Source organism: Pseudorasbora parva, chromosome 24 (assembly GCF_024679245.1).
Source record: "Pseudorasbora parva isolate DD20220531a chromosome 24, ASM2467924v1, whole genome shotgun sequence".
Taxonomy (NCBI): Eukaryota; Metazoa; Chordata; class Actinopteri; order Cypriniformes; family Gobionidae; genus Pseudorasbora; species Pseudorasbora parva.
In genome coordinates, this window is record NC_090195.1 from 2,705,324 (window position 1) to 2,718,056 (window position 12,733).

General features: G+C 37.5%; 1 protein-coding gene across 1 annotated transcript in view; it reads right to left on the bottom strand.

Annotated features, from left to right (window-relative positions):
• LOC137064279 (uncharacterized) overlaps positions 1–12,222 on the bottom strand; it is a 28,635-nt gene extending 16,413 nt beyond the window's left edge. The window contains exon 1 of the mRNA XM_067435655.1: positions 12,206–12,222. The gene's annotated coding sequence lies outside the window, so the exon portion shown is untranslated. The remainder of the gene's footprint in view (positions 1–12,205) is intronic.
• Positions 12,223–12,733: the final 511 nt, after the last annotated feature.

Genomic DNA, 12,733 nt, shown 5'->3' on the forward strand with positions numbered 1-12,733 from the left:
AAGAAGCTCTCTAAAAAGGTATGGAGTGCTTTTCACTTGTTTGACCAGTCGGGCAATACACCTGGAAGTGGCATATTCTTTGGAAACGGATTCCTGTATTAATGCTTTGCGGAGATTCATTTGTAGGAGAGGTCCTGTGTTCAGCCTAAGGTCAGACAATGGCACGAATTTCCTTGAAAAAACAAAGAGTTAAAACAAAGTCTTGCTGCTTTGAATAATGCAAAGATCCAAGGTGCTTTGATTCAAGATGGGATTAACTGGAGCTTTAATACACCTACAGCCTCACATCAAGGCGGTGTTTGGGAGCGTCTGATCCGCTCCGTAAGAAGCATACTCACCTCGGTTCTTGGGCAGCAAGTTTTGGATGATGAAGGCCTGCAGACCCTGTTTTGTGAGGTAGAGGCAATACTAAACGACAGACCCATTACAAAGATCTCTGATGACCCTAATGACCTTGAGGCCCTCACAAACCATATTCTTTTGCTAAAAGGAAAGCCCATCCTTCCGCCAGGACTTTTTGCTCCAAGTGACATGTATATCAAGAGAAGATGGAAACAAGTACAGTACATTGCCGAACTTTTCTGGAAAAGATGGACTTTTGAATACTTACTTCTAATGCAGGAAAGACAAAAATGGGCTGTACCAAGAAGAAGTTTTTCTCCTGGGGATATTGTCATCATTGCTGTAGCCACGGCACCGAGAGGATCCTGGATGATGGGCCGAGTTCTGAGTGTTAAGCCTGACTCCAAAGGATTGGTTCGCTCTGTGCTCCTCCAAACTAAGACTAGTGTCTTGGAGAGACCTATAACGAAGATCTGTCTGCTTCTGGAGGCCACAGTGTAGCATCATGGACATGTATTCTTTCTTTTCTTTCTTCTCTTCTATTTTTCTTCTGTTTTGTTTCTTTTCCAGATAGCCACGGGAAGAAGATCAGAAGAATTTATGTATTATAGTTAGAGCCTAGCTAGATAATTTGGTTTGTATGCTTGCTCAAATGGAAATAAACCGCATGAACGATACGAAAGCCTGGACATTGGATTTATTGTATCCTGCGTAAGATACAATCTTTAAGTGCCTCAGTGGCCGTTTGATTTCTTGTTTGACTTAAAGTTAAGGACAAATTGCCGTAACATTATCTTTATATCAAGATCTGTAAAAATCAGTCAGATAGAGTGCAATCAAATTTCCAGCCCCTTATGGTGAAAATTAAAAAGAAATTCGATATGTGGCTCATGAGAGATTTTCACACTCAAAGGAAGAGTTCTTTTGTCCAAAACAGAGGGACTGTCTCGTTTAGTCTATCCTGTGAAAGTAATAGATGTACCAAAATCTTTTATTAAAAAAAAATGATTTTATTCAATTTCATATGGAAAAACAAGCCTCACTATTTTAATAGATATATTTTATGTAATTCTTATAACCAAGGAGGCTTGAATGTACTTGATTTTGTTACTTCTAATACAATTTCAAGGTGAACTGGATTAAACATTATATTAAACAAAGATAAGCTATGGTATATAATTCCAAATCTTATTTTTGAAAAAGTTGGTGGTATAGAGTTCCTTTTAAAATGTGATTTTGAGGTTAGCAAACTCCCCGTCCAGTTATCCAATTTTCATAGTCAGGCTCTTTTATTTTGGATTCTTATATACAAAACATAAATTTTCACCCCATAAAAAGGTTAATATGGAATAATAACATTTTTAAATATTAGAAAAAATCAATCTTCTACGACAAAATCCAATTTTTAAAGGCAGATATTGTTGAATGGTGTAGATATTAAAGTATCAGTAGAAACCCTGGAGTATATTCAAATTATTGTGCTTTCCCCCCTCATATCTCCCTGAGACAAGAGAGTTAAGCATTTTATTTCTGGAAAGATTCCTCCTATGATGCAAACTGACGATTTTTGCATCATAGGAGGAATGTTTGCCCAAAGGCTAAAGACTACAGCCAGCAGAGGGAGCCATTTCCGCATGTTTTGAATCCGCGCATGGGGGATGGGAGAAAACACTCAGCTTGCAGGGAGAGCTCAGCTGGCAGCTACAGGCACTCATTTAAACGGAGCTATGGTGTGCAATGTAAGTCTTTTAACTTCTCAAATTAATTTCTATGAAAGTTAAGCTTGTAAAGGCATGAACTGAAACGCGCCAGACTGAACTCGCGTTGTGAATGTATGCCGCGAGTGTAGTCGCGATTACCTCAGCTCTCATCACTCGTGCAGTTAGTGCTCAGTGCTGTGATACTCGCGCGGTGACTCACTCATTATATTGAACAGACACGTTCAGTTTTTAATTGTAGTGTCTTCTCTAACTCAGTCACTGTAATCAAGTTGGTGGCTTTGGGAATGGCACAGGGCAGCGAAGCATTCTGGGAATTGTAGTCTTTCATCCTCATCAGACAAAAATACATTTTCTGTCTTTTCTCAGTCTAGAAGACACCAAATTCAAAAATAATTTCACATTTCTACTGCACTGATGACCCAGTTTAAATACAGATTCATCTTCCCAGCGCTGAAGTACCCCTTTAAGGATACCAAATGCAATAATACATTTTTTAGAAGTCTGATTCATTGCCCTGTAACATTTCGAGGTAGATACTTTTGGAATGACCATTTTGAGAATATTAATTGGAGATTGATCTGGACTTATAATAACAAATATTGTGTTAATAATAAAGTTAATGAAATATATTTTAAAATTACTCATACAGTTTATCTAAAACCGATCTGAATATTGTGTATTTTGTAAAATATACCCTGAAAATATTTTGCATCTTTTTTTTTTGATTGTATGTATGTTCAGTTCTTTTGGGTTGATGTAGAATATTTATTTAATATGTTAAATGGAACCAAAATTAACATAAAGAAAAGAGATGCTATTTTTTATTATGACAAAAAAGATATAGAAAAGAGTCATATTACATCAAAAGTAATATTATAAGATAAAAAGAATGCTTTTTATCTTATAATATTACTTGGTAAATTCTACATACACAAATGTAAATGGTCTGAAAGAATTCCCAATATCTCCCATTTTAAGGCTGACATGAAGATTTATTTTGAAACTTTACAAGGACTCTCAAACCGCAATGCAACCAGAACTATGGACATTTACAAACAATTTAACTCCTCATCTTTAACTTGACATGTATACTCTTCATTCTGTTTTTGTTTTTGTTTTATTTCTTATGTTATGTTTTTTTTATTATTATTATGATTTCACGATCTCATGGAAATGTTCAAAGAATTATTTGTGAAACATTTGTAAATAAAAATAATAATATAATAATATATATATATATATATTTTAAACAATGCTGTCATGAACACACACACACACACACACACACACACACACACACACACACACACACACACACACACACACACACACACACACACACACACACATATATATATATATATATATATATATATATATATGTGTGTGTGTGTGTGTGTGTGTTCATGACAGCATTGTTTTATATCAGTAAAGGAGCCTGAAGGCCTCCGGGCAACAGCAGATGCAAAATAATATCAGCAGTAGCAACAATAATCAATAAATAGTTTTAGGACAGAATTAAGATTTAAAAATCAAATGTATCCGCGTGAAACCGCTGTAGTCAAACTGCGTATGCGCGGGCAAAACCTTGGCTAGGGTGAAACTGCGGCTCTGTGGCTCTACAGACTTATTATTGCACACATAATTCAAGAAACAGAAACGGCTTACTGAAAACAGAGCTGTTTTTCACCAGGTTAAATGAGTGACTTCTTAGAATACTAAATATAATTTTTAATTAAAGTATATTACAAAGTTTTAATTTAGACACTAAATAATAATATTAACTTGGACAAAAATGGCATTATATGACCCCTTTAAAGAGCAGTGAATGTTGAACCATAGTAATCCGTATAGAGGCCGTATACAATCTTTGAAAGGCATGGGGTTAAATATGCACAATAAGGTGCAAACAGAATACAGTTACATCAAAATGAGTTAAACAGTAAGTTTAGTAGTATAATACTATAATCACTATTGCTTTTAGGCAAGGCAAGGCAAGTTCATACACAATGGCATTTCAAAGTGCTTTACTAAGGGATAGAAAGGGATTAAAATAGGGATAAAATGCATAAGAAAAAGAATACAATGTAAAGAGAATTAATAATAATAAAATGATGATAACCAAAGAAAATAACAAAGGTAAACTAAAACAGTTATAAAAAGAATTAAAAAATGAGGCCATCACTTTCCTCACACAGCGAATCACTTTCCTCACACAGCGAATCACTTTCCTGACACAGCGAATCACTTTCCTCACAGGACGACTGACTTTCCTCACACAGCGAATCACTTTCCTCACACAGCGAATCACTTTCCTCACACAGCGAATCACTTTCCTGACAGGACGACTTTCCTCACACAGCGAATCACTTTCCTCACACAGCGAATCACTTTCCTCACAGGACGACTGACTTTCCTCACACAGCGAATCACTTTCCTCACACAGCGAATCACTTTCCTCACACAGCGAATCACTTTCCTGACAGGACGACTTTCCTCACACAGCGAATCACTTTCCTCACACAGCGAATCACTTTCCTCACACAGCGAATCACTTTCCTCACACAGCGAATCACTTTCCTCACACAGCGAATCACTTTCTTGACTCATGTAGGTACAATATTGTGATTAAATCTAAAATCGTGTTGTTACCTCTCAAACGTCATTCATCCTATTTTTGATAGTTTTTTATTTTTATTTTATTTTTTACAATGTAATAAGTTCATCAGAAAAATAATAGCTGCACACAAAACATGACACGTAGTAAGAAAAATTATTTAATGTATATAGGGCCTACAATTTAATCATATAATTGTTTAAAAACGGATGAAATCTCTGCAGCGTGTCAATAAAACGAACTTTCAAACGAATTAAAAGACTGTTGGAGTTTCCAATACTGACAAAAAGTAAAAAATACACAAAATGTTACTTCTGTAGGATATCTGAATAGGCTAAATAAAATAAATGCCATAAAAATCACATCACGATTGTTTGGGCAGGATCTGGCTTTACTGTCAAGTGAAAATCCCAAACATGACGCTTGTTATTAATGCATTGTATTTATAACACTATTTTATTATGTAGGCCTACAATATTTTTTTTAAATTAAAAAGTCGTTTGAATCCAAGAAGCTCTAAACGAATTTTAGAATTGTTAAGAGGACAAATAGACCATTTTAAAAAGTTAAACAGGCTACAAAAATAAAACGTTTAGGTTACAGCTTAAAAAAAAAAAAATGTTGCAGCGATTTGATGCTTTTGATCGATTAGATGTTATTGAGATCTGAAACCAGAACAAATAACTTCTATTTTTTGTTTGAGTGATCTAAATTCATACGTTTTTAGCCTCATCAAACCGCAGCTGGCTTGTGGTTGTTGCATGTTAAAGCTAACGTTAAAGATTGTATTTTATTTTATTGTAGGCTACTAATCTTCTTAATAGGCTACTAAAATGTTGCACACAGGAAAATTGAGCGGTCATTTGTCCAAACATAAAGGCATGCAGTTACAAGCAGTCCTGTCGGACAAACTGTCCCACTTCAGCATGATTTTCTGATTAATAGCCTATTTCAACACCCGCAGGTGAAGCTGTAGACAAGTTTCCTATCCACCTTTCCACTCGAATATAGCCTACATGGAAGCTTGCATATTGAAACAATCTTTAACGTTAGCCTTAAACATGCATTCAAGCCAGGCCATGAGGCTAAAAACGTATGAATTTAGATCACTCAAACAAAAAATAGAAGTTATTTGTACTGGTTTCAGAGCTCAATAACATCTAATTGATCAAAAGCATCAGATCGCTGCAACATTTAAAGGGATCCCCTGGTGTTGAGACTTGTATGGCTTAATATAACATAAATGATGTCTCTTACTGAATTATGTAGTAGAAAACCCATGAAAGATCTACGTTATTTAAAAAATCGATTTTATATTTGGACCACGGGCGGCGCCATTTTGTTTGCGTTCTAGGTTGATGATGTAGAATGGTTGCACTCCTCAATCAGCTGGCGTTACCCGTAGCTATTTTTACCACAACGCAACTCGAAAATTGTTTCAGAGTTAAACAAAACCAATGAATTGCTTTGTAATTGTCCTTAAAACACACTCAAACATACATGTGCACACAAACTCACCTACACAAGTCACAAACAGATCGGCGGGTGGGCACACACACCTGACAGACTGCGTTGTCTCAATCGAGATGTTGGGCTGCTCAGTCTCCACGACAGGGGCTGAATCTGAAATCGACCCCTATACCCTGAAATAGGGCATTATTTGAAGGGACGGACATTTGTAGTGTTGTCCGACACCATAGTGGACATGTTCGTGTGCAGTCATTCAGTCTCACGTTGCGCCGCAATTTACACACAACAGCTGTCCGACTTCACGCACTCAAACATACATGTGCACACAAACTCTCTCTCTCACACAAACTCACACACACCCCAACAGATCGGCGCGAACACACACACACACACACACACACACACACACACACACACACACACACACACACACACACACACACACACACACACACACACACACACACACACACACTGCGTGCGCGCATACATAACCCTCAATCCCTGTGTTGATATCATAGATAGACTGTTGATATGCAGTAGATTAACTGTAATGCCTAATGTGACCAGCAGAGGGAAATATCTAGGTAGGATGATGGGATAAGTTAACGCGAGGAAGAGAGGCAGGATGTTTTGGTGATGATGCATGGGATTGGTTTGTGTATTAAAGTTTGAGCACAGCTCAGTGAATTAACCTCAATCTTTAAACTTTCATTTTTAAGACACAAATAACATTCGCTACTTTTGTTCACTAATACAACTTGAAGGAGTGAATGAAGACGAGTGCGTGAAGTCGGACAGCTGTGTGTAAATCGGCTGTACACTCGTTATTGCGGTGAACGTGAGACTGAATGACTGCACTCGAACATGTCCCTATGGTGTCGGACAACACTACAAATGGCCGTCCCTTCAAATAATGCCCTATTTAAGGGTATAGGGTCGATTTCGGATTCAGCCCCTGTCATGGAGACTGAGCAGCCCAACATCTCGATTGAGACAACGCAGTCTGTCAGGTGTGTGTGCCCGCCCGCCGATCTGTTTGTGACTTGTGTAGCTGAGTTTGTGTGCACATGTATGTTTGAGTGTGTTTTAAGTACAATTACAAAGCAATTCATTGGTTTTGTTTAACTCTGAAACAATTTTCGAGTTGCGTTGTGGTAAAAATAGCTACGGGTAATGCCAGCTGATCGAGGAGTTCAACCACTCTACATCATCAACCTAGAACGCAAACAAAATGGCGCCGCCCATGGTCCAAATATAAAATCGATTTTTTAAATAACGTAGATCTTTCATGGGTTTTCTACTACATATTTCAGTAAGAGACATCATTTATGTTATATTAAGCCATACAAGTCTCAACACCAGGGGATCCCTTTAAAAAAAAAAAAAATCAGAGACAGATAGCTGTAACCTAAACGTTTTATTTTTGTAGCCTGTTTAACTTTTTAAAATGGTCTATTTGTCCTCTTAACAATTCTAAAATTCGTTTAGAGCTTCTTGGATTCAAACGACTTTTTAATTTAAAAAAAATATTGTAGGCCTACATAATAAAATAGTGTTATAAATACAATGCATTAATAACAAGCGTCATGTTTGGGATTTTCACTTGACAGTAAAGCCAGATCCTGCCCAAACAATCGTGATGTGATTTTTATGGCATTTATTTTATTTAGCCTATTCAGATATCCTACAGAAGTAACATTTTGTGTATTTTTTACTTTTTGTCAGTATTGGAAACTCCAACAGTCTTTTAATTCGTTTGAAAGTTCGTTTTATTGACACGCTGCAGAGATTTCATCCGTTTTTAAACAATTATATGATTAAATTGTAGGCCCTATATACATTAAATAATTTTTCTTACTACGTGTCATGCTTTGTGTGCAGCTATTATTTTTCTGATTAACTTATTACATTGTAAAAAATAAAAAATAAACACTAACAAAAATAGGATGAATGACGTTTGAGAGGTAACAGCACGATTTTAGATTTAATTGTACATGAGTCAAGAAAGTGATTCGCTGTGTGAGGAAAGTCGTCCTGTCAGGAAAGTGATTCGCTGTGTGAGGAAAGTGATTCGCTGTGTGAGGAAAGTCGTCCTGTCAGGAAAGTGATTCGCTGTGTGAGGAAAGTGATTCGCTGTGTGAGGAAAGTCGTCCTGTCAGGAAAGTGATTCGCTGTGTGAGGAAAGTGATTCGCTGTGTGAGGAAAGTCGTCCTGTCAGGAAAGTGATTCGCTGTGTGAGGAAAGTGATTCGCTGTGTGAGGAAAGTCGTCCTGTCAGGAAAGTGATTCGCTGTGTGAGGAAAGTCGTCCTGTCAGGAAAGTGATTCGCTGTGTGAGGAAAGTGATTCGCTGTGTGAGGAAAGTTAGTAGCTGTGTGAGGAAAGTGATTCGCTGTGTGAGGAAAGTCGTCCTGTCAGGAAAGTGGTTCGCTGTGTGAGGAAAGTGATTCGCTGTGTGAGGAAAGTGATTCGCTGTGTGAGGAAAGTTAGTAGCTGTGTGAGGAAAGTGATTCGCTGTGTGAGGAAAGTTAGTAGCTGTGTGAGGAAAGTGATTCGCTGTGTGAGGAAAGTTAGTAGCTGTGTGAGGAAAGTGATTCGCTGTGTGAGGAAAGTCGTCCTGTCAGGAAAGTGATTCGCTGTGTGAGGAAAGTGATTCGCTGTGTGAGGAAAGTGAGTAGCTGTGTGAGGAAAGTGATTCGCTGTGTGAGGAAAGTCGTCCTGTCAGGAAAGTGGTTCGCTGTGTGAGGAAAGTGATTCGCTGTGTGAGGAAAGTGATTCGCTGTGTGAGGAAAGTGATTCGCTGTGTGAGGAAAGTCGTCCTGTCAGGAAAGTGATTCGCTGTGTGAGGAAAGTCGTCCTGTCAGGAAAGTGATTCGCTGTGTGAGGAAAGTGATTCGCTGTGTGAGGAAAGTTAGTAGCTGTGTGAGGAAAGTGATTCGCTGTGTGAGGAAAGTCGTCCTGTCAGGAAAGTGGTTCGCTGTGTGAGGAAAGTGATTCGCTGTGTGAGGAAAGTCGTCCTGTCAGGAAAGTGATTCGCTGTGTGAGGAAAGTGATTCGCTGTGTGAGGAAAGTTAGTAGCTGTGTGAGGAAAGTGATTCGCTGTGTGAGGAAAGTTAGTAGCTGTGTGAGGAAAGTGATTCGCTGTGTGAGGAAAGTCGTCCTGTCAGGAAAGTGATTCGCTGTGTGAGGAAAGTGATTCGCTGTGTGAGGAAAGTTAGTAGCTGTGTGAGGAAAGTGATTCGCTGTGTGAGGAAAGTTAGTAGCTGTGTGAGGAAAGTGATTCGCTGTGTGAGGAAAGTTAGTAGCTGTGTGAGGAAAGTGATTCGCTGTGTGAGGAAAGTCGTCCTGTCAGGAAAGTGATTCGCTGTGTGAGGAAAGTGATTCGCTGTGTGAGGAAAGTGAGTAGCTGTGTGAGGAAAGTGATTCGCTGTGTGAGGAAAGTCGTCCTGTCAGGAAAGTGGTTCGCTGTGTGAGGAAAGTGATTCGCTGTGTGAGGAAAGTGATTCGCTGTGTGAGGAAAGTCGCCCTGTGAGGAAAGTGATTCGCTGTGTGAGGAAAGTGATTCGCTGTGTGAGGAAAGTCGTCCTGTCAGGAAAGTGATTCGCTGTGTGAGGAAAGTGATTCGCTGTGTGAGGAAAGTCGTCCTGTCAGGAAAGTGATTCGCTGTGTGAGGAAAGTGATTCGCTGTGTGAGGAAAGTGATTCGCTGTGTGAGGAAAGCGATTCGCTGTGTGAGGAAAGTTAATAGCTGTGTGAGGAAAGTGATTCGCTGTGTGAGGAAAGTCGTCCTGTCAGGAAAGTGATTCGCTGTGTGAGGAAAGTGATTCGCTGTGTGAGGAAAGTGAGTAGCTGTGTGAGGAAAGTGATTTGCTGTGTGAGTAAAGTGAGTAGCTGTGTGAGGAAAGTGATTCGCTGTGTGAGGAAAGTCGTCCTGTCAGGAAAGTGATTTGCCGTGAGGAAAGTGATTCGCTGTGTGAGGAAAGTGATTCGCTGTGTGAGGAAAGTGATTCGCTGTGTGAGGAAAGTCGCCCTGTGAGGAAAGTGATTCGCTGTGTGAGGAAAGTGATTCGCTGTGTAAGGAAAGTGATTCGCTGTGTAAGGAAAGTGATTCGCTGTGTGAGGAAAGTGAGTCGCCTGCTGCGTGAGGAGAGTCAGTCGTCAGCCATGTGAGGAAAGTACTTATACAGATCCACTGCCGGCCTAGTGGGTAAGTCAGTAGTTACTGTCTATTGTATAGTGATTTCCCAAGACAAGTTATTAGTCTTATTTTTGGACCTCCCGGCCTGCCATAGCAATATTTTATAGCAAACTAATCAAATTAAACCATTTAACATTAGTTAAATTAAATACTTAACGCACACAGTAGCCTACTCCACAAATTATAGCGATCACGAAAGGTCTTTAACGTGTTCAATCGGGACCAATACAAAGTTAGATAGTAGCCTAGAAATCTAGACGCACCCTAGCGGCAGCGAATCTAATCTGCGGCTGCCGTGAGTGTTGTCTAGCAACTCTCAATACAGTTTTGAGCTGTAAAAGCCAAACTGTGGTCAGGCCAATCACAACGTGTATAGAGGGCGAGGCTTAACATAATGATGGCTGAGTTGCTGGACTAATGAAATGGAGAACGTGGAATAACAAGCAACAATCGTATTGCTGCATACACATTAAACCAGCTTGATATCCCTCACAGCGTCTTAGAATAATAGAAAACAAAAGGCTGTGTCGTGAATGCATCAGTTTGCATTTTTAGTATCAGGGCCCTTTTTCATTCCTCAATTCCTTCAGTTACTTCAGTCATGGAATTTTTAATTTATTCATTATTATTTATTTATAGAATTATTAAAAAATCAATTCAAGCAAAAAATATAAATAAATAAATAAATAAATAATAGGCCTATACATAAAAACAATATTAAAGTCATATTGACATGAGTAAAGATTAGGTGCAATTCGCTGGTTGTCCTGTGGGTGGAGTCATAGTCATAGCTCTGTCTCCTTGCGATGCATTTAGGGTTTTGTGTCATCTGGTCAAGAGTAAAAATTGGGGTGGGGGGCATCTTACCCTGGCTTACCATATAATTCAAGTTATAATAATGTTTTATAATTGTAAATTAAATAATTTAATAAAATAATATAATTGGTGCTGTTAGAGCACAGTGCAATGCTAATAAAATAAAATTATGGTCTTTTTGTGCTCCATGCCTCAGTGATGGTGACGGTGACTATGAGCAGGGAAATGTACTCGAGTCCAGTTAGGCTAACAATAAAAGTAACGAATTTATTTTTTCAAAAACAAAAAACAAAACAAAGGTATATTTATATATATAGACAGTTATGTAAACAGAGAAACATTATTTTTCATATGAATATTACAACTCACACTCTATCCCTTTTTACATTTATTTGTGCCAGTTTTAGCAAATATCAGTATTTTAAGTCGGCCTATAAAGAATGACACATTTGAGATAACACAAATCATCAAGTTCTATATGACAAAGCCTTGATGAAAAGTAATGCAAATTTAAGCATACTGTCCAAACTCCTATACATTCAATGTGCATAAAATATTATGCCATTTAATTTATCATTTAATCCATTGAAAGAAATAAAACAAGAATTTGGCTTGATTTTATGTTTTTAGCTCCAGGGGTAGGGATTAAAAAACAAGCTTCCATAATTTTCTACCCCGGAAACTAGAAACATAAAATTAAGCCAAATTCTCAGTTTGATTAAAACTAATAAATGCATTGTTTTCTACTTTTATTATTAGGGTAAATCAACAAAATCAACAAAAAAAAATTCAACACAATGTTAATATAATTTTGCTAACCACTAAAGATTAAACAAAAAATATCTGGCTATCTGTCCCAACTGTTGCAATTCTGACCTAAAAGCCAATCAATTATAGTTATTCTAGTTTCTTCAGGGTTGTCTGGAGAACTGAAATCTATACGCAATCATTTTTATGAGCATTATTTGTGATGGAAAATAGTTTGGAAAAAAATACCTGACATGAAAACTTAGTGAGAACTCAGAAAAAGGATCTACTTACAATATGATCTGTGGAGAACAGTCTGTCCTTCTTCAACTGACAAGGCAAACTAGACAAACAATAAGATCAGAAGGTGCTTTTATAATGAAGCCAACACCTATTTCTGAAGATCATGTGATTTATAGGAAAACAAGAGCTTATTTTACAAAAAAATGGGATTTTTTTCCCCATCATAGTCATGAAGCATAACATCTTTTACTTATAAATCACGTGATCATCAGAAAAAGGTGTTTGCTTCAGTATAAAAGTGCTTTCTGATCTTGTTGTTTGTCTAGTTCACCTCGTCATTTGAAGAAGGACAGATTGTTACACAGATCTCATGTAAGTAGATTTCAATTTTACTATTTTTTTCAACTCTACTATTTTATACAAAAAATTATATATAGCAGTTTATTTTGCTACATGCTAATAATTTGTAGACCTATTTGTATCACTAATGAATATAGAAATAATGACTATTTCCTTCATATATTTAATGTATTTAATTTTTTATTTTTATTTTAATCAATAAATATTTTTATTATTTTA